The following is a 22,135-nucleotide window of genomic DNA, read 5'->3' as shown; positions in this document are numbered from 1 at the left end:
CGTCATTTGAGGATTAAGTTGAAAAGGCTCAGTGAAACAAAATCTCACATATGAGGGAAATGTCCCCTTCTCGCCTTTTGAATGAAGGTCTAGTAGGATCATCATGTTTAACACCAACTCCCAATGACCTGGACTAAAAATGTTTCTGTTGTAGGTAGATGGATAGAAAATGAAGTAATACTAAAATTGAAGCTAGGAATTTGGTTATTTGATTAAAACTTTGGCCTCTTTGTTTTCTCTTCATTTACCTTTTTTCTCTTAAAAATGAATATATAAAAATTAGCATTTAATTATTTCATTCAACAAATCTTCCCTACCTATTTTGTGATGTGCACTGTGGTATCACCTGGCCTTTAAAATATATATTAGTAGAAGAAATTATTATTTTTGAAAATCATTACAGAATTGTTTAAATCTATTTGTGAAGCGTGCCACAAAAATCCAAATATGTGTACTATAGGACTATACATTAAAAAAAAGTTTCTGACCAAATTAGAGAGCAATAGGTTTAATTAAGCCTAGAATTAAAATGGAGGAAAAGGGAATTCCTGTTGTGGTGCAATGGAAATGAATCCAACCAGGAACCTTGAGGTTGTGGGTTCAATCCCTGGCCTCGCTCAGTGGGGTAAGGATCTGGCATTGCCCTGAGCTAACAGTGGACCTCATGATCTCATGAATTCTTTCTGATCCTTGAATTTTAGAATAATGATAGAAGAATCCAGATAGTAAACATGATTAATAAAGTATTGGTAATTTAACTCTTCCACAATGAAATAGTGGCTTTTGATCTCTCTAGTAATTCATAAACCGTGATCTGAAGCAAAGAATTCAAAATGTTGCTTGCCAAATTAGTTTGTCTGGGCCCAGAGAGATTGTAGAAATTATTAATCTGAGAGCCATGGACAAATTTCAGGAGTACAAGAAATTGTATTCATAATTCTTAGCATATACTTTTTTTTCTTGTAGAAAAGGTTTAAAGCTTTGATTAGCTCTTCAAAGTAGTCTATCACTTAATTATAATCACTATTCTAAACAGCCTTACATAAAGATACTCTCTTAATAAATGAATTGTAGCTGAATGAAGGCACTGCAGGATCATTAAAAACTTCATTATTTCAACATAATAGTCCAGTATGTATAAGAATTAGCTATTTAGTAGTGTGCTATTGCTGGTCCTCACTGGCTCGCAAAAGTTTACTGTTACATATTTAGGATATTTGAGAGGCTATTGTCAAACAATTTTTAGCTTGAAATCAGCCACAGTGGAAATATTTACACCATAGAAACTGGCAAACACTGCACATCAGAGAGCTGGCTTATCAACACGATACTATCAATATGCTGGCCATCTGCCATGTCACTGGAATGCATGTGATTTGTTTGTAGACTAGATTCCCAACAGCACCATTAAAACTACAGACCACTTAAAGCTATGGTTAACTCATTGAAAAAATAATCAGTGAACCAGATTTTGACCCAGAGGTATGAGATCAAATAAGCTAAAGCATACTAATTATGACATGAAAGCCTCATCAGCATTTTATAATTAACCTAGAATAGAAAAATTACTCTTGCTGTTGTCCATTAATTCTCATGCAGAAAATAGCAACAGATCTACCCATCTTCCCTGTACATCTGTTTTTAAATATCCCACAGGAGTCACTGAAAAATGATGGAACATTTTCACATCCTCTCTACAGGGCTGGAGATATCATCTTTTAAATATGTGGAAATGTACAATATAAACATTTTAAAGAAGCTTGAGGTTATATAGGTTCAGGCAAGCCAAGCAAAAGTCCAGCTCATCTAACTAATCTACTTCCTCTCTCTCTCTTTTTGTTGTGCCTGCGGCTAAAGTTCTCAGGCCAAGGATCAAACCCACACCACAGCAGTAACTTGAGCCACAGCCGTGGCAATCCCAGATCTTTAACCAGCTCTGCCAGAAGAGAACTTCAATCCCTTCCTTTTTTTTATCCCTTTAGATCATTAAATCACATGTGAATTCGATGTTTTATATATATATATATATATATATATGTATATATATATATATATATATATGTGTGTGTGTGTGTGTGTGTGTGTGAGTGTCTGTGTGTGTGTGTGTGTGTGTGTGTGTTACACTTTGGAAAACTGTTCTAGATAATGTCAGTATTTGAAAGTTTTCACTCACCTAACATGGCCTAGAAATTGTTGGATATACCCAGCTTATACTATTGCCAGTCAAATATGTACATTGCAAAAAATATATATCAGAATTCAATAGGCTAGAATGGTTACACTGAGCTTCTTTTTAAAAAAATTTTAAAAAAAGCACTTCATTCCTTTCAAAAACATGAAATTACTTGTATGTTAAAAACCCCACATTAATGCATAGATACGGGTGTTTTGTTACAAAATAGATATTTTGAAAATATGTCTTAATCAAGCTTGGGTAAGCTTGCCTATTTGAATATTATACCAATAAAAGGAATATCATAATTTCAGGCTTCTGTCTGTAAACAGCGACAATTTGATTTTTTTTGGTCTTTTTAGGGCCACACCTGTGGCATATGGAAGTTCCCAGCCTAGGTGTCGAATCAGAGGTGTAGTGGCTGGCCTACACCACAGCTGCAGCAACACAGCATCTGACCCCCATCTGCGACATATACCTCTCATGGCAACACCAGATTTTTAACCCACAAAGTAAGGCCAGGGATTGAACCCACATCCCCATGGATACTAGTTGGGTTCATTACCGCTGAGCCACAATGGGAACTCTGAAAATTTTAACATTGACCCTAACTTTATTACCAATTCTTTAGAAACTGAAATAAGTTTTACCACATAACATTCATTTATACTCTTAGCTTGGTAAGTTCTCATAGCTTTACTGAGAGGGAGGTGTTGCTATTACTCCCCCTTTGTGGTTGAAAAAGATTTAACCAATAACTTGACACTTGGAAAAATGGACAAGCAAGCACAAAGTCTGAGTGCAACACAGAGCATTAAGTCTTTACGTCTCACTGATATCTGCAGGTTAGCTGGGCTGGTTCCTCTTCAACCCAGACTGGGGCAGATGGAGACAGTGGCCACAAGGAGTAGGGGCTCCTCATGGCAAGTAGGTCCAAAGCCAATCCCAAAGTTAAGGGGCCCAGAAATACACTGCAGTCACCATGAGGCCCTGGCCCCACAAAGGATGTAGGGCGTAACACTACCAGAGGAACTGAAATGTTGGGATTAAGGACACACATTTAATAAATAACACAGCAAATCAGAACCCAGAACCATCTGACTCCAAAGTCTGAGTTCCCCCATTACACTACATTGATTCCACATGTGGCTATATTTCACTGACATCTTTTAAAAAGCTTCTCAGTTTAAGATCTCCAAAGATTACTCTTTATGACTTAGACTAAATCATTAAAGCAGATGGGAAAGCAAACACATTAAGTCAAGAGCATCAGCACTGGTGCCAGATGCCCGAGTTCAAATGCTGGGGGTAACAGGCTTAGCTGTGTGACCTTGGGCAGGTCACCTAATCTCTCTGTGGCCCAGTTTCCCTGCCTATAAAATGGACATATATCCGAGGGGTGACATGAGGATTAAATAAGTTAATATACTATTTGTAACACCCTTGAGACAGTGTTGGACACCTAGGAAGTGCTAGAATAAGTGTCAGAAAATGACACAGAGGAATGGGAGTATTTGCTTCATGAAGACCTATTTTTTAACATCATTTCATTTTGTTTACAGTTTTTAGACACTGTTCCTCTCGTTGGCAGTATTCACATGTAAGATGATTTAAATGAGCTCTACCCCAAGAAATGTGTCAGGATTTTTTTTTCAGTTGTTTCCAGATAAGCTGCCCAAGAGTCTACCACCAATGGTTAAGATTTCATTAATAATGAAGGCAAAAATATACACTAGAGATTGTTTCCCTGTTACATGAAAGATTAATCAATATTATGATAGGGCAGTCAGAAAAACCACAAGGTACCCAGGCTTCTAAAAATGGCCACGCATATTAATTATTTCTGAAGGTCTTTCGGCCAGTCTTCATCTGGGGAATTAAATGTCTGGTTTTTGGCTTTCAGAATTAGAAGACAAGGCCTAGGATCTAACTAATGTGATCATTCTAGCATCAATACCAAGCTCAAGGGTGAATAATAAGACAAGCCACTGGGGTATTAATTGTTCCACTATTTCTGGTACATGTAGAAAAAGAGGTTTAGCTGCATCCCTGAACCTCGATATCAAATTTACATTGCATATGGCTGTTTTATTGAATGCTTACTATGAGGCATGTACTGGGCCACATGCTTTACATATTCATCAAGTAAACCTTTTAACAAGCCCCATTTGACAGAAGAGATAACTAAGGCTTGACAAGGACAACTAAACTGCCATTCATACAAATAATGACCTGGAAACTGTTACTAAATGTTCTACATTGATACTCTATTCAATGTCCCAACCTGGTAAGTACTAAATATATATCAAGTGGCACACATTGTGTTAGATCTACAAACACAGAGACTGAGTAACAAATAACTCCTTGTCCTCATCTATAGAATCTATGATTATTCAAGTTTACTGACTGAACAGAACTTTACATTCATGTTACATTATGTATTCTTAACTTTGACCCTGGCTGAATGGAGACATATAGGTTGTTTTAAACTCCTATATAACTTAATGAAATTTAGATAAATTTAGAAAATGGAGTTTCAAGATTATCTAACCTAATGTTTCTTTCATGTATCCATATTTACTGCGATTTCCTAGCTACTGTATTAAGAGCTTCATATTTATCATCTGATTTAACTTTCCGAACAATCCTAAAAAATGAGCATAATTACAATCTTCATTTCATAGAAGAAAAATACACTGAAATAAAATAGGTAAGTGACATGTCCAAGGTCACACAGCTAATAATTGTTAAAGGTGAGGTTTAACTAGTTCTAAGTCTACACCTCCAGCTCTGAGGTACAAATCTATACAATCTGCCTAAAGCACAAAATAAAATAGTGTCTAAGATAACACAGTGAGTAGCAGTAGTGGTATCAGGACCAACTGCCCCACACTCTTGCCTATGACCCCTCCTGTATCTCACTACATTTGAAAGAATGGGGAGCACATACAGCCTGGCTAATTCAGAAAATAAAGTATAATCTAAAAACAGCATAATCCTTAAACCTGTAATATTAGTCTTTGAACCCTATTAAAGAGGATTTCATCAATAGGTTTATGTCTATTTGATTAGCTGTAAAATTAGTTTACATTCTCCATTACAGACTTATTCTTACAGAAGGTAGTAGCTTTAAAACATGACTAGGTGACTGTTACATGGTTCATATTAAAAGTTGAAAAAAAAAAAGAATCTAAATCACACTTGGACCCAAATTGAAGAAATGTCTAAGCATCTAGATTTAATCCAGCCCCTGTGATTTTTTATTTACTGCAGCTATTATTGCACTGTAGTATAAAATAAAGCCAAACGTTGCACCAGATATTTATTTAAAATGGTAAGGAAGATTTTTTTCAGGACCACTGTAATAAGGGATAGAGGTTATTGCAGTGGAAGGGAGAGACTGAATTCAGCTCATCTACAAGAGGACCATGTTGAGACTTATGGACAATGGTAAGGATGAGGAAGTAGATTTAAATTACTAAGAGGGGAGTTCCCACCATGGCTCAGTGGTTAATGAACCCAACTAGTATCCATGAGGACATGGGTTCTATCCCTGGCCTTGCTCAGTGGGTTAAGGATTGGCATTGCCATGAGCCGTGGTGTAGGTCACAGACATGGCTCAGATCTGCGTTGCTGTGTCTTTGATATAGGCCAGCAGCTACAGCTCTGATTCGACCCCTAGCCTTCCATGTGCAGCAGGTATGGCCCTAAAAACAAACAAACAAAAAAAGACCAAAAAAAATTACTAAGAGGAACATACTTAGGTATCAAGGGTTGGGGAGGGGAAGGGGAACTTGATTAGATAAACAATAGAGGGAAAGAGCTTAATTGGATATCAATGGTAGGAAGGATAAACGGACTTTGCAGGATTCTTTACTACAACTAGACTCTAACAAAGATGGGGTCCAAAGAGAGGCTTCATCAAAAAGAGAGCTCGAAGGAGCCTGACAATGTTTGGGCAAGGAGAACCTCCTTGGCAATGGTTCTTAGGAGTTAAGAATGGCCATGGGAGGGCCCTGGGGCAGCATAGGGCTCAGCCCTAGAATATGATGCTTAGAAAAGTTGTGATTGTGTGAAATTCTCCTATCCATGCTAGAAAGGAGGGAAGGAAGGAAGGGAGGAAAAGGAAAGAAAGAAAGAGCAAGAGAGACAGAAAGTGACTTATCCTAAGGAGGTTCATGTGATTATGAAGGCTGAAGAGACTCAGGATCTGTAACAAACCATCTGGAGACCCAAGAGCCCCGATTGTGTAGTCACAGATTCTGGGTCTCAAGGCCTGAGAACCAGGAGAGTCTGGCCCAAAGGCAAGAAAAGACCAGTGGACCAGCTCCTTCAGACAAGCAGGCAACTTCCCTCTTACTCAGCCTTTTTGTTCTATTCAGGTTTTCAATTGATTGAATGAGGCCCACTCACATTAGAGAGGACAATTTGCTTACTCAGGAAACTAATTCAACTGTTACTATCATCCACGAATACGCTCATGAAAACACCCAGAATACAGTTCAAATAGTGTCCCCCCCCTCCACCCCATCCCCTTAGAGTCCCTAGAAACACCCTCTCATCTCTAGGCCTTGAATTTCTATCTTAAAAGATCCCTTCTTTAAATTGTAAATACTTGTAAGTTAGTCACACTCAAGTATTAATTAATTTATAGATTCTTTTTCTTAATGGAAAAAAAAAATGAAAATATTACAGAAAAGGAAAGGGGCTTTTCTGCATGTTGGATTTAGTTATAGCCCTGCCTAGATCTGGGTCCTCCTTGTCCAGAGACATTTTTAGTGTCACAAATAACAGGTTGCTCCTGACATCTAGTGAGCAGAGGCCAGGAATGCTGTTCACCATCCTACAATGTCCAAGACAGCATCCCCCTCCCACAGCAACAAAGAATTATCAGACCTAAAAGTCGACAGTCTGAGGCTGAGAAACTCTTGTCTAAAGCAATGAGAGTTGGACACCCTGAGAACAGAATTTTGTTTGTTGGGAAAGAATATCCAAATGGGAAGGGAAATTAAAGAGTATCATCAAACTGCCTCTCTTTGATGACGAGGAAACCAAGATTCAGGACTTAAGGGTCTGCGTGCTGCAGCTGGTCAGCACAGAACCCCTGTCTACCGACACCAGGGCAAGACGTTCTGGTTACTACACTCATCAAATGGAAATCTGATTAAGTACTGCAGGCTTTCTTCATTAATTTTTCACTTGTAAAATCTTCATCTGTGTTGGGCAGTTTGTAAAACGGACCCTAGAAGGATCCCCATCCCTGAGGACTTTGTAACCCCCTCTCCTTGAGTGTGGGTGGGGCTTGACAGGCTTGCTTCTAACTAACGGAATAGGAAAGAGTGTCACTTTTAAGATTAGGTTACAGAAAAGACTCGGGCTTCTCTCCTGGCATGTTCTCCTTCTCTCTCAGCTAGCTTTCTCTGGAGAAGCTGGCTGCCAGGGGTATTGCAAGCAGATTCACTCCCAGTCAAGCCCAAAATGACGGCAGGCCTGTAGACACTTTGACCACAGCCTCCTGCCAAATCCTGAGCCAGGGGTACTCAGCTGATTTGCATCCATTATTCTGTAGTAATTTGTTATGTTATTATAGTAATAATAAAAATCCTGAAATAGTTTAAGAGGAGGAGAGTAATTCAAGTGTTAGCTTATCTTTACAACTCGGGAATTTTCAAACCATCTTGAGACTATCTTATTGAATTGAATTGAATTGAATTGAATATAATGAGACCAATAGTGAGACCACCATTATAGAACTAACTCAAATACCATTCAGCTTCTGGGCATATTTATTGCTGATAAAATTTTAACTTGTAGGTTTTTAAACCTCCGGGCATTATAGGAAAGAAAAAAAAGGAAATGAAATCTATGTTTGCCCACAATCCCTATGGTATATATTTATGCACTAGAAGAAACTGTCACTTAACAAAATAAAAGAAATATCACATTTAATTGATACTATTTTCACTCACATCCAATGCATTTGCAGAAGAAATACTGAAAACTCCCTGGATATATTAAAAAAAAAAAAAAAACTTTACTACCCCCAAGTGGACATAGACATTATTTTTATAGACATAAAATGTAAAATCGGCCTTGTCTTTGAAAAACAGCAAAACAAAATGGTATGCAATGATTATATATCAGACTCAGAATCTAAGAGCTGGTTAGCACTTTAGAACTTAAAAATTTAGAATCCTAGGACAGTTGAGATATTTTAACTCCCTCTACAATTTATCATACACTGGTACATTTTTAGTTCTGTAAGTTTGCCACCCACCAAGAAAGCTCATTCTCTTTGCAGACAGCTCCATTTAGTTATTCCAGTAAGCCTTCATTTCTCTTGCGACCTGTCTGCAAACCATGCAAGATCTCTGTCACTTACATGACCCTTAATGTTCCTAGTGATTTCCAGAAAAGGAGATGCTACAACTCTCCTAAAAGTCTATTCAAATAATGCAGAGAACTGAATTTTGACATTTCTGGAGTCTACCCTAAAAACCTTTCCGAGTATTTTTTTCCTTTGTGAAAATGACCCTGCTGATCCTAATATACAAAGAAACCTTGTAAAAAATTAATAAGTAGTAATCTTAATTACGTAGAGTTGGGATAGCAAAGGGGGAGCTCTCATATGCTCCAATGATATTAGAATCCCAGAGGAGGAAGGGTTCTAGTCTTCTTTACGGGCAAGGACGCAGCCATGTTAACTGTTAAAATGAAAAGCCATGTTAACTATAGCAGTCCCAACTTTCTTTTCTCCTCTATGAAAGTATTCTCCTTCTGGTGCTCTGTGAAGACTTGCATGTGGTTTGCCATGGTTGAAGACCCTGAATTGCAATTCCCTGCTGATCCTGGATAAACTCATCTTGGCTAGAGAAATATCTGACAGTCTCTTTGTTTTAGGCCAACATTTTGATGACCTGTACAGGGACTAGATAAGATCCCTTGAAGGCTCCAGGGCTGATGAGCAAACAGGTTTGGTACCCCGACTTGAATCCACTGAGCTCGTTAGTTTTCTTGCTGATCCCTGGAGTTTAAAGCTACATCTTTCTCCTGGATCCAAGCTCACACCCTCTCTGCCTTTGAAGCTCTCCAGGCTTTATTAGGCATCTGCTTTAAGGTTTCATCTTTCTGATTAAGGTTTTCTTTTGTATGCAAGTACTAAACTGACATTTCAGTCTGATTTTGAGATGTGTCTGGTTCAGTGAAGCTGGTTGAGATGCCTTCAGGCTATTCCTTCAGGAGCAAGGGCTGCTTTGGTGAAGATGGGCCAGTTCAGCCATCGGCCCATTCCTTTGGAATAGGAGCTGCCTGAGACTAAACTGTTAACTTAGAACGTGCTGGTATTAGGCCTGAAGAATGCATGCATTGCAAGTTGTTTGAATTGAGCTCTTTGAGCCCTCTGAAAATTGCTCTTTTACTCAAGAGAAAAAACTCTGAGAAATGGAATCAGTTATCTCAGTAGTTTGAGGGTTTCCCCTGCAAGGAGTCTGGCAGATTTCATGTTTAAAAATCATATCCTTTCCTCATGTGCATTTCTAACTAAATGGACCCAACCTGACCAAAGACAATTTAAACTAGCCATGGCCATTATAGGGAAATTTCTAAATTCTCAAGCTTAATTTTCTTCAAACTGAGTTAGATTACAATAGCTCAAAAATTTCTAGCACTGAATGGAATACCTATTTCAACTGCTATTTTGAGGCTTTCCAACCTTATCAGGAATCTAAAATTACCTCTCTGCAAATGCAGATTTTCAGAGTAACTGAGACACACAAATGATTCAAGAAAGATAAAATAGATCTGGAAGTCTCTGTCTCAGGCTTGCCCTCCGTGCTGTCTTGCCCTGCTCCTTTGGCTCCTCAAGCTCATACTCCATCCTGGTGCCACATTCGCCTTTCCCTTCTATGCCACCTATGCCTCCTCTAGGCCCTCAATTCCTTCATACTCACTCTCTTTTGAATTCCCCCTTTCCTCTGGAACTCTCCCACTCCCTTTTCCTCTGAATGGTCAGAAATTGTCCCTTTCAAATTAAGCTTTCTAAGGATCCAGAGGCTAAACCCTTAATTTCTTACCCTTCCTGGACTAAAGCTGAGCTGTGAGCCGTAGTCAAATTTCTTCTCAAAGGAACCGAAGATCCTCCAGATGGGCTGGGAAATTGAATATAGTCACTCAAACTTACCAACGTGGTTTCTCTGACTTCTATCAGCTAGTTTATATGCCTGTCAGGGAAAGCCAGCCCGGCATTGGATCAGGAAACGGCTGATTGGAAAAATCCTAAACTGTCTCTAGAATTACAGTGGGGAAACCAGCCCACTAACTGATTATATGATCAGGCTTATAATCACCAGGCAACTTCATAGAGCAATCCCTAGGGCTTTTCCAAAGCCTGTGCATTGGAACAAAATTCAGATTTGCACATAAAAATCTGATTAACCTGTTCATGACTATTACAATTTACTTTAGATTATTTTAAAACAAAAGTCTAGTCTCCCTTCAGATGTTGACTCCACTCAGGTAGCTTTGAACACTTTCTTTATTAGTATACTGAACTAAAATCTTTCCCTTCTAGTAAGAAGGACCAGGATGGAATGGGGAACTGTGTTCATTCCAGATTTAGTCAGTCTGGCAAACCTGCTTTCTCTGCTGGAGATGAGTCACCTCAAAGGAAGAGAGCCAACATTCTTAGTCTTCAACCCTGGCAAAAAAGACCCCTAAACAAAAACAAAACCATCTAGTTTCTGCTGTTATTGCACAGAGTTGGGACACTGGTGATGATATGGTTACAAATTTAGGCACTTCAGGTGGCTTCAGCCCTCTAACTAGCCTTTACAACATCCCCTCAATTCCCAATGACAGGGCTCCAAGGAATTACAGGGGCTCTTCCCATTCCTCCCTACTAATCATCTTGAAAAACATATTTCCATATTTCAAAGAAAATATTCCAGTCCTAATTGGTACTGGAGCCACACTCAACTCCACTAATACAAACCAGTCTCTGGTCAGAATATTCAAACAGTTCACACAGTGATGCTTTCATGAACTCCAAGAGATTTCTGTCTCTGAATCTAGTTCCCCCCCCCTTTTTTTTTAGCCCTTTTGAGAAAGATACACCCTTTTCTTCTTAGTTGTGCCACCCCATCCATTGATTTGTCTAAGACTTCTTGGAGAAACATCATGCTAGAATTTCTTACGAAAGGGGGGAATCATTTTAGAAACTGACAGTAGTCATCAAAGTAACAAACCAGGTGAATTAAATGACCTCTGACATCTTTTATGTGTTCTACCTCTGATAGCACTATAGCTGATTCTGGAAGCACTGATCATTTGTTCCTGATGAATCAGCTACTATCCTCCTTATGGGCAAAAGCTCCAATGGAGCAAAACTCACAGTGCACCTCCCATCAAGATTCAGATGGATCTCCCAACGTCTTTCCAGAATTAATCAGCACCCTATAGGTTAAAAAAGCCCATTAAGTTATAAAACCCATAGCAGAATATTACAAAGCACAAGGCCTCATATTTTTCCCTGCATTAATCCCTACAACACTCCCATTTTAGCTGCAAGAAAACCTAAGCGCTGAAGGTGGAGATTTGTCCAGGACCTCCACTCAACAAGCATTGTTTTCCCTCCATACCCTGTTTTTTTCTAACCTTCACAGGTTACTAATATCCATTGCCATCAGATATAAATTCCTTATTATTATAATTGACATACATAGTTCATTCTTTAGTATTCCAGTTGATGAAGCTAGCCAATACTTTTTGCCTTCACTTGGGAAGAAAAAAAAAATTCTCCTGGACAGTAACGCTTCTGGATTTTAAGGAGAGTCTTTATTTCTCACAAATCCCGAAGGCTGATCTGGTTGACATGTTCCCTTGGGCTCTACTTTGTTGCAATATGTGAGTGACTTGCTTCTTTGCTCTCCTTCTCAAGTCTCTTCAGAGAAGACATCATCTACTTCCTAAAGCTGTCAGTCTTAAAGGAATATAAGGTAAGCAAAGAAAAACAGCAGTTTGCCCAAATCCAGGTTTTATATTTAGGGCATCTGGTACAAGGTCAAGGACCACACCTAGATCCAGAAAAACTTTATGGTATCCTGGGTATCCCAAACCCAAAACTAAGCACCAACCATGAAGTTTTCTCCAGACAGTTGGTTATTGCTGAACTTAGGTTCCAAATGTCTCTATCTATCATGGCCAAATCTCTCTCTGTTTTAGAAAATAATAACCACCTCAACACAACTTTATGGGAAAATCAGGACAGCACAGTTTCTAAGGCCTTAAAGGAATGTTGGATGAACTCACCTGCCGGTGGGCATCCCAATTATCATATTCCCCTTTTCCTTTTTGTTTATGAAAAGCAAGGGTGTGGTACCCACCCCAAAACATGGGAGCCCACGTTGACACACAGGGGTATTATAACCAGTATCCAGACCCTGTGGCATGGGGATACCCCTCTTGCTTAGGCAGTATAGCCACTGCTCTTTTGGTTAAGACCACCAAAAATTTTGCTGTGGGATTCCCTTTAACAATTTCTGTACCTCATGCAGTAGAAGCTCTCCTGAATTCTTATCATTCTCAACATTTTTCATTCAACCACCTCACCTCCTATGAAATCCTTTTGTTAACTGCTCCTCTCATAACTCTGTGTTGTGATAACCATGGCCCTGCTACTCTTTCGCCCGCCATCACCGAGGAGGTCCCTTATGTCAGTCAACAGCAACACACGACTTCCTGACTCCTCATGATGACTGAAAGGAAATTCCCCTGGATAACACTGACTTTTCATGATTCAATGATGATTCATATTTAAAAGGTGCTAATGGCAAATAGTGTGCTGAGTATGCTGTTGCAAGTGCTTTTGATGTTGTTGAGGCCGCATCTTTAACTATGGCTGCTTCAGCCCAACATGCTGAATTATATACTCTTACACAGACTTGTACTTCAGCCAAGGGCAAAATTGCCAACCTTTTAGTGATAGTAGATATGTTCTCAGAGTAGCTCATAATTTTGGAATGCTGTGAAGGCAACATGGCTACCTTAGTTCCAGCAGAAATAAACCATAAAATCACCGCTACGTGCAGCAATTACTGGGTGCAATGATGTTACTGCCACTTTAGCTGTTATTAGATTTTGGGACCATCTAAACTCGACTCTCTGGAAGCTAAAGGAAGTCTTCTTGCTGATATTTCTACAAGACATCCTGTCCTTAAAGGAAACAAAGGCAGGTCAAACCTCTGTCATGGTCCAAAGGGATATTTTCCCAAATGGTAATTTAGAAAAAAACTGGCATAAGAAACCCACAAGTGGCCTCAGAAAAGGAAAAATAAAATTGGAGCTGCAACAATTGTTGTTTTTATAGAGAGAAATCTCTGGTTTAGATCAAAAGGCAACCCAGTCCTACTGGAAACTCAAAGATTTCCACCCCTCACTAGTATACATGCATTAATTTACTGGTGTACTAACAAAATGGTCACATTCATGAGTCAGTACTGGTGAGGAAACACACACCAAAAAGCTGCAGAAAGTGCCCTCCGCACTTGTTCCACTTATCCAAAATACAACCCAGGGAAAAACCTGTTCTTACTGCTCTTGGAAATTTTAAACTCCCTGATGAAAAATTCGAGGTCTGGCAAATGGATTTCATACAACTTCTTCTATCTAATGAATATAAATAAGTTTTAGTCATGGGCTGTAAGTTTTCTCATTGGCATGAAGCCTTCCCTTACAGATGGGCTACTGCCTCTTCTGTGGCTAAAGCCTTTTTGGGAAAGTTTATCCCTGCTAGAGAAACTCCTATCAAACTTCATAGTGACCAAGAACCCACTTAACAGGTCAGGTACATTGACAAGTGTGTGCTGTTTGGCTGGTTTTAAAGTTTCACTGCATTTGCCACCCTCAAAGTTCTGGTTTAGTTAAATGTGTAAATAGCATTGTTAAGACTTAATAGCAAAATCTGCAGTGACCTTCCAAATATCTTGGCCAAAACACTGCCTTTGGTCCTTCTAAGTTTTAGAATCGCCCCTTTTGCAATTTATAATCTTTCACCCTTTGAGATAGTCACAGGAGGCCCAATGCACTTGCCTCCTATTTCTTTTGGTCCACAACGGAGAAAAGGAGAGATACTCCAATAAGCAAAGGACTAATTTCCTTCTATTAAAAATAACTATTTTGGAAGACAATCTTCTCATGGTGTCCTCTTAGAAGACAAAGACCTGAGCCATCACGCTTTCCAACCTGTACATTTCTTCTAGTGGAAAAGACACCTCCAGAAGAACTCTCTTCATCCTTTCTGGGAAGGCCCCTCTCAGGTATTGCTAACCAATACTTGGGCAGCCAAACTCCAAGGAAGAGACTCTTGGATTTGCACCTAAAGAAAGCACCCAACCCTGGCTGAAACTGCACATTATCTAGTGACCTGGCATTAAAGATTTTCCAGAATAGAAGCAGACAACCTCTGATGGGACCGTTTACCCAAGATACCCAGTCCAGGCTAATTGGAAATCTTTGATGATGACATAATGCTGCAGATGATCACCAACATCTATGACCTTAATAACATAGGAAGAACTTTAGATAAAAAGCATCTGGGAGTTTTCCCTCCTACCTCTCTTAGTTACTCACATGGGACCTCAGTAGGTCTCCAATCTGTGCACTTTCCCTCCAACATGAGATATCACACCAAGGAAAAGCCACTAGGCTTGAGGGACAAAAGGCCTCTAGAACTGAAAAATCTGACTCTTGACCAGTGATGCTTTCAGAGAAAAATCTTGATTCAAATGGAGACTGTAAAACAATAAATGAAAACTTTAAAGTTGACAGATCAGAAGAGGGAGCTCTAATGCCCTATAACGACCGCAGAACCCAGTAAGAATAAAGACCTCTCTTCTTTCCTGGAAAGAATTCAGCCAATGAAGAGTGGACCCTCTGTTTGGCCTGGCCCTGACAAGTTCCTTTTCCCCAAGTGTTCTTCTGCTGTGTGTCTCACCATGGTTGTTGGACCTCACATTTCAACTCTTTGCTGATCCCAGCAATAAACGTAACTTGGTTGCAGCAGTATCCGGCATACCGCTCCCTACCCCTTCTCTTCAACCTCCTTTATCCGTGAGCCTGGCGTGAGATGGTAATAATCCAAGATTTAGATCGGCAGAGGATAGGAAGCCCCTTGTGTGCCTTAAGATGTAAATCGTATGCTTCACTATGGTCGTTTACAGGACAGCCCTCCGCTGGAGTATTAGCAGCTATTAATAAAGTGGCATTTTGTTCTTATTCCATTTTTCCTTATAGATACTTACTTGTCAAAGGAACTTATGGAAAAAAGAGGTGTCTTTCAGGTCAGAATTTGGGCATTTTTAGGAATCAGAACCATAACGGCCTCCTAAGTCCTGTAAGATTCCATTCTTAAACCAGCAAAGTACATTTTATTCCCCTTTTAGAGATTCACCTTTATTGTGACATTTTAAGGGTCTCTCGGGTTCTACACTCAAGAGATTTGCTTAACTTTGTTTTATTTGGAGTTTTCATGTCTGTGTGGTCATTGTATCCCACCATGGTACTATTACTGAGGGCACAGTTTAGGAAATTAGTATAGGCTAGTGGATCAGCAAATTTTTTCTGTCAAGGGCCATATGGCAAAGATTTTAGCCTTTTACATCCATACACTTTCTTTCACAACCAATCAATGCTGTCATGGGAGCATGAAAGGGACTGTTGACAACAGGTAAATAAATTAGCACAGCTGTGATCCAATTAAACTTTATTTACAAAAAAAAATTACAAAAAAAAGCAGGTAATAAGCTGGATTTTGGAGGGACATTTCCTCTTAGGTCCACGAGTTAATCCTATTTTTTAATGTCTTATTTTTCTTTTTGGCCATATCCACGACATGCGGAAGTTCAGGCCAGAGACTGAACCCACGCCACAGTGCAACCTGAGGTGCAAGAATGACAATGCCAGATCCTTAACCCACTGAGCCACAACAGAACTGTAAGGTCATTTCTTTGATGGTAAAAAAATTGGAAGAAAAGGAAAACACTGATTCATCATTTTTACCTAAACCAATCGGGATTAGTTTATGCTTGAATTTTATTGTTTTGATTTCTCTCTCTCTCTCTCTCTCTCTGTGTGTGTGTGTGTATGTGTGTGTGTGTCTGTGTGTCTCTCTCTCTTTTTATCTGCAGTTAAGAGTTCTGGTCAGGACAACTGGCTTTCTGAAAAGTGAAATTCTAAAGCACTGGGCAGAAACCCAAAATAGGAGAAAGGAGTATCATGGCCAAGAAAGGATGAGAACACGAGGAAGAGACCCTAAACGAGAGGACAAGAGAGACTTTGCCCAGCACGCAGATGCTACGGTTTCTCCTTTAGGCTTCCTTCTAGAACCTCTGCCAATTACCAAGGTGGTCTGGCTGCTCCTTGGGGTCCAGTTCATCCCTGATCCATGGGGGTGGTCTTTCTCGCCCATGGGAATAGTGAGAGGTTAAAGGAATAGAGAGGAAAGACAGTCTCCAGGGTCCATTTAAGATTAGCATAAGTGACCAGTAATTATAAATAAATCCAGCCCCTCTTTGTTGTTTTTTCAAATTTTAGATTCACTAAATAATCATTTTTGCACCCTGTACACTTTCCCTCCATTTATCTGTTTCTCTTGCACAGAAAAATTCCATCAGAATCTACATTCCCTTAGGCTCTGTCTCTGCTTTGTCTTTACTTTTTCTTGAAATCACTCCAGTCAAGCTTTTTTGTCCACTGCTCTAGGGAAACCACATTTATTAAACTCAGCAATGACTTCAGGTGTCAATTACCAAGAATCCTTTTGCTCTTCTTTTCCACAGCACTGACTGATTTGATTCTCCTCTTTACTGAGATATTGTCTTCACTGGCTCCCTAGACACTATTCTCACCTCCCAGCTACCTCCCCAACATTTCTTCACTACCACTCTAACCCAAGCCCTCCTCCCTTGCTTTATCAAACAGCTTCTTAGCTGGTTTGCTTGATTCCAATTTTGTCTCCCATAGACAATTCTACACAGGAGATTCAGTGCTAGTTGATTGGATGCTTTAAAAAAGTCCCAACCTGTTCAAAATCTACTGACATTCCAACACACTGAGAACAAAACTCAATACTACTGCATGGCTTACAGAGGCCCTACATAGAATGTGATGCTAACAGCTATCTCACTTGCTCCCAGTCATACTGCACCTACATTACAGTGGCCTTCTTTCATCTCATTCCTATCTCATGGCCTTTGTACTTGTCCTATCTCCCTGTAACATATTTCTCCCAGGTGTTTTGCTGGCTCACATCTTTGCTTCATGCAGATCTCTACTGAAATATCACATTTTAGAAGAGCTTCCCCTGACCAATAATCTCTCTTCATTACCCATCCTCCTTATCTTGCTTTGGTTTTATTTGAAATACTTATCACATCTTAATTATGTCATATTTTTGAGTTCGTTGGTCTACCTGCCTCAATAGAAAATAAGGGTAGAGACTCTGTCATTTACTCCTCTATTCACAGCACTAGAATGCTGCCTGGAATATAGGCATTCAGGGAATATTTCTTGAATAGGCTGGCACTGGGATGTGAAATACTTATCATGCCTGGCCTTAAAGAATTTCTGTAAATCTAACTCAAACTATGGGGTAGGAAGCAATGGAGAATCATGAACATAGCTGCAAAGGTATGATGCAGATTGTCAACAATAGATAATTAAAATTTTACAAAAGCATGGTTGGCTTAGACATTACCTCTGACTAGGGCAAGATTTTACAGAGCAGATGGCACTAAGCTGAATGTTAGTGAATGCATGTTTTCCTTGAAAGAAGGGGAAGAAGGAATCACATGAAAAATGCTAGGGAGGTAAGAAACGATGTTCATTCTTTCATTTAATGAATCTTTATTGATTTTCTATTATGACTTTGCTAAGCATTGTTCTAAATGCTGGGGATTCGGGAATGAATAAAACAGAGAAGAATACAAATTACAGCCTCAAAAATTCATATTCAAGTAGGAAAAGTTAGTAAGGAAATTTGCAAAGAAATAGAGCAAACAATTTCAGATCATGAAATGAGAAGAGTTATAACACACTGGAGAATGGGATAAAGAATTCAAAAGGATTGTGCAAGAGACAGAGACCCTGCTTATAGACTTGGAACAGAAGTTCTCTCAGAGAAGTTCTGGAAACTAAAGGAAGAAAAGGAGCCAGCTCTGCACAGAGATAAAGGAAAATCATAGCAGGCCAAGGAAAGAGCAAGGGCACAGGCAAAGCAGTCATTAGTATGCTTGCTGACCAGTTTTGGTTCTTCACCTCCCAAGCACATGTTGAACTGCATTTCCTTGTTCTTGCATTAGACAGGGCTCTGTGATTAATTCTGTCCTCTACATTGTGAGCATAAGCAATGTGTATCACCTAATTGCTGATGTAACATCTGCCAGAGTTATGTTTTCCTTCTGGAATAGAAACTAACAATTGTTGGTAGGAATGGTGGCCACTTCAACGTCTTTGGTCCCTGAATAATTGCAACAAACAATTGCCCCTCTGCTGATCTGTAATGAACAGATAATAGATAGCATTTAATTTCATTTTTTGTGTGGACATTGGTTTTCATTTCTCTTGAGGGGAGGGATTATCTAGGAACGGAATTGCTCAGTGCTATAGTAACTAAATGTTTAGTATTTTAAGAAATTGTTTTCCAAAGTGGATGTGCCATTTTGCATCTCTAACAGCAGTGTGTGAGGGTTCCAATTTTTCTGCATCCTCTCTGACTGTCTTTTAATTATACCCATTCCAATGGGTATGAAGTGGTAGGTTGTGGTTTGGCCTTGCATTTCCTAATGACTAATGAACACCTAATTTAATTGACACTAGGCAAGAATGTAGGCAAGGAGACCACTAAAGAGGTTCTTTCAAAAGTCCAGTCATAAATGATGGACAAAGTGATTACAGCAAGGAGGATGTGAACTCTAACTCCTACAGCACAAACACTGTGCTGTGGCACTTGATTTATCTGTAAACTAGTTTCCACCTTCACCAGGCCGCATCCCTAAAGGTGAACCCAGTCCTGTGCCGAGTCTTCGCTCTAGAAAATGAAATGTGGCCAAGCTGCAAAATGTGCCTTGTTCCAACTCACACTGCCAAACTATTCTCCGTAATTCTCCACTTATACATTTCTGTAATTTTCCACTTCCTTACAGCCCCTAATTCCTTTTTGTCCCCACTTTTGTGCTTCCTAATAGCCCCATTTTTATCTGTTTTCCCTTTGAACATCTCAGTTACTGTTTCCTTAGTCCGAATGGAGTTCAGTTTAAGACTAGAGTCTCTCTCCCTTACTGCATCAGTCTGAATAAAATCTGTCTTGCCATCTTTATCAATTTTTTGGTGCCATTGCTCTTTAACTAGGTAAAGAAAATATATTTCAGAAATAGAATGAAGTATTATGATGAAGGATTTTTAAGTAGACAATGAAAAGTAAGGAATGAATCCATGCTGATTCCTGGGATTTTGGCCTAATAAGAAATCTCAGTGATTTCGTAGGTAGGTGAAAGTGTCATTTAATGATAAATTATCTCAGGAGGGTGGGACACATGGAAGGAGAGGAAGGAAAAATTTTAAACTGTTTTGAAAATGCCAATTTTACATGCCTATTATGTCTCCAATTATCAACAGTAAAAAGTCAGGTGGATATATAAATCTGGAATGCAGAAAAAATACAGATATAGATTTGGAAGCCATTTTCATCTATTTGGTATTTAAAGTTATGAGATAGATGAAATCACTGTAGGAGAATGTGCAAACAGAGAATTGGTCTCAGACCAGTTAGTAAAGAATGCAAAGGTAGGACTGAGATGGAAAAAATCAGGGGGTTAAAATGTAGGATACAAAGAGGCAAATAAAATATTATGAGATAGTAGCTTCTAAGACACCAAGTAAGAGTTTTAAGAAGGAAAGAGTGGGGTGCTCAACAGTAAATGGTTAATGAGAATTTCTAAGACATACCCACTAGTTTTGGCAATATGATGATCGTGAAAAGGAAAGGTTTTAGAGAAGCAATGATGGTGAAAGCCAGATTGAAGGAGATTAACAGTGGGAGACAAGGACCCAGATCCAGCACTGAGTGTAGACCAATCCTTCAAGATTTACCATAAGAGAAAATAGAGAAAATATGGTGGTAGAAAAAGCAGAATTCAGATCATGATAAGGTAAATTTGTGAGAAACTGGAGTATATTTTTAGGTGCAATGGGAATGATTTGGATAAAAAGAAGAAAGTCTGATGCAGAAGGTGGAGGAACTGCAGAAACAAATGTGTGAGAAAGTTACAGGATCTGAGATAGCACAGGAGGAGACTAGCCCTTGATAGAAGTAGTGAAAGCATGGAAAATGGGAAATATTTATGAAGATATGTTCTTGACTTGATAATATATGAATGAGATCCCTCTGCTTCTATTTTTCAAGCAAAGATTATCAGGTAAGAGTGAGGGCACGGACGTGGTAGGACACCCAGGGGAGTCCAGTATAGAAAGTTGTGCCACAGAGGAAAAAACAAACTTAACAGAATGAGAATTCTAGGTAGTGTGAGTGCCTATGTGCGGTTTTTAGTCTTGAATTTAAACTGCAGTGGATTAGTCACCACTCTGTGTGGGTCTTCTCCATTTGGGTGCACAATGTCTATCCATTTAGATACAGATATAGACAAGGTAAGTAATAAGATTCAATCTGCTGCCTTGGATTTGGCTAGGCAAACACATCATAGGGTTAGAAAGGCAATGTTATTTAGACTTTGTATAAGGGGATGATTTTCATGCTCGAAAAGAGACTGAATTGAGTCAAGAGGCAAGAAGGAATGGTCTTCGGTGCAAAATGGAGAAGTTAAAGCATTGGAGACCTAGTTGGGGCCAAAATATTGCTGAGAAAACAAAATAATTAAGTCAGAAGCACAGAGGCTGGTGATCAGAGAGGAAGATGCTTTAAGATTTCTGAGGTAATACAGCTACTAATGATAGCCAAGTCTAGGATGAGGTGGGGTGGAAAACAAGAACATTAGTGGAGGTGAAAGTGACCAGTGGATCATCTCTGTGGACATTAAAATCACCAAATCACCAAATACTCTGATAAGCACACACCTTTTGCATATTCTTCACATTATATTTAAATGGGAGAGTCTCTTAGCCTACAACAGTTCATTATTAAAGACCAAAGCCTTCAACTGAAGGTATCATCAAAATCTGAAACATGTTGTCCCAAGCATTATCAAAGTCTATGTTAATGATACTCCGTGGAGTTACTGTACAACATGTGTAGCTCTATACCGCAGCCCTGCAGACATACTGACCCTGATCAATGGTCTAATCCAGTTGTTCTAAACTGGTGATTCATCTGGGTGTGATCTTATTCCCTTTATCCCCAGGGAATAACTAGCAATGTCCAGAGACACTCTGGGTTGTTAAAGTTAATTTTAGAGGTATTGGTGATATTGTTGGGTAGAGGCCAAAGATGCTGCTAAAAACCCAATAATGGACAGAATTTCCCTCTATGCAAAAGAATTATGGGGCTAAAAACAGCAGTAATACCAAAGTTGAGAAACTCTGGCCCAGTCCTAGAAGTTATTTGGGGGAATTTCTTGTATTTTCTGTCTACTAGGCAGATAACTACGTTGCTCAGATATAAAAGACCATAGCAATTTCTGTATCACAGCATGGGGTTCACACAGACTCCTCTATCAAGTGGCCCTTACCCTCATCTCTCCTCCCCTTCCCACCCATGTTTCTTTTGCAACTTGTTCTTATTACTGGCTGGAGACTGAGAAAGCATCTATAATCACTAAGCCATTCAATTAATTACCTGATGCATAAAATTAAGGTAATTAAAAAGGAAGAATTAGGTCAATCCTTCTCAATTGGCCACACTCTAGTTATCCCATGAGTGGTTTGTCTAATTGTGGAGGCTCCCTGCTCTCTGACAAA

This window comes from Phacochoerus africanus, chromosome 1, assembly GCF_016906955.1.
Source record: "Phacochoerus africanus isolate WHEZ1 chromosome 1, ROS_Pafr_v1, whole genome shotgun sequence".
Lineage (NCBI taxonomy): Eukaryota > Metazoa > Chordata > Mammalia > Artiodactyla > Suidae > Phacochoerus > Phacochoerus africanus.
The sequence above is the reverse complement of the archived record's forward strand: the minus strand, read 5'-3'. Positions refer to the sequence as shown.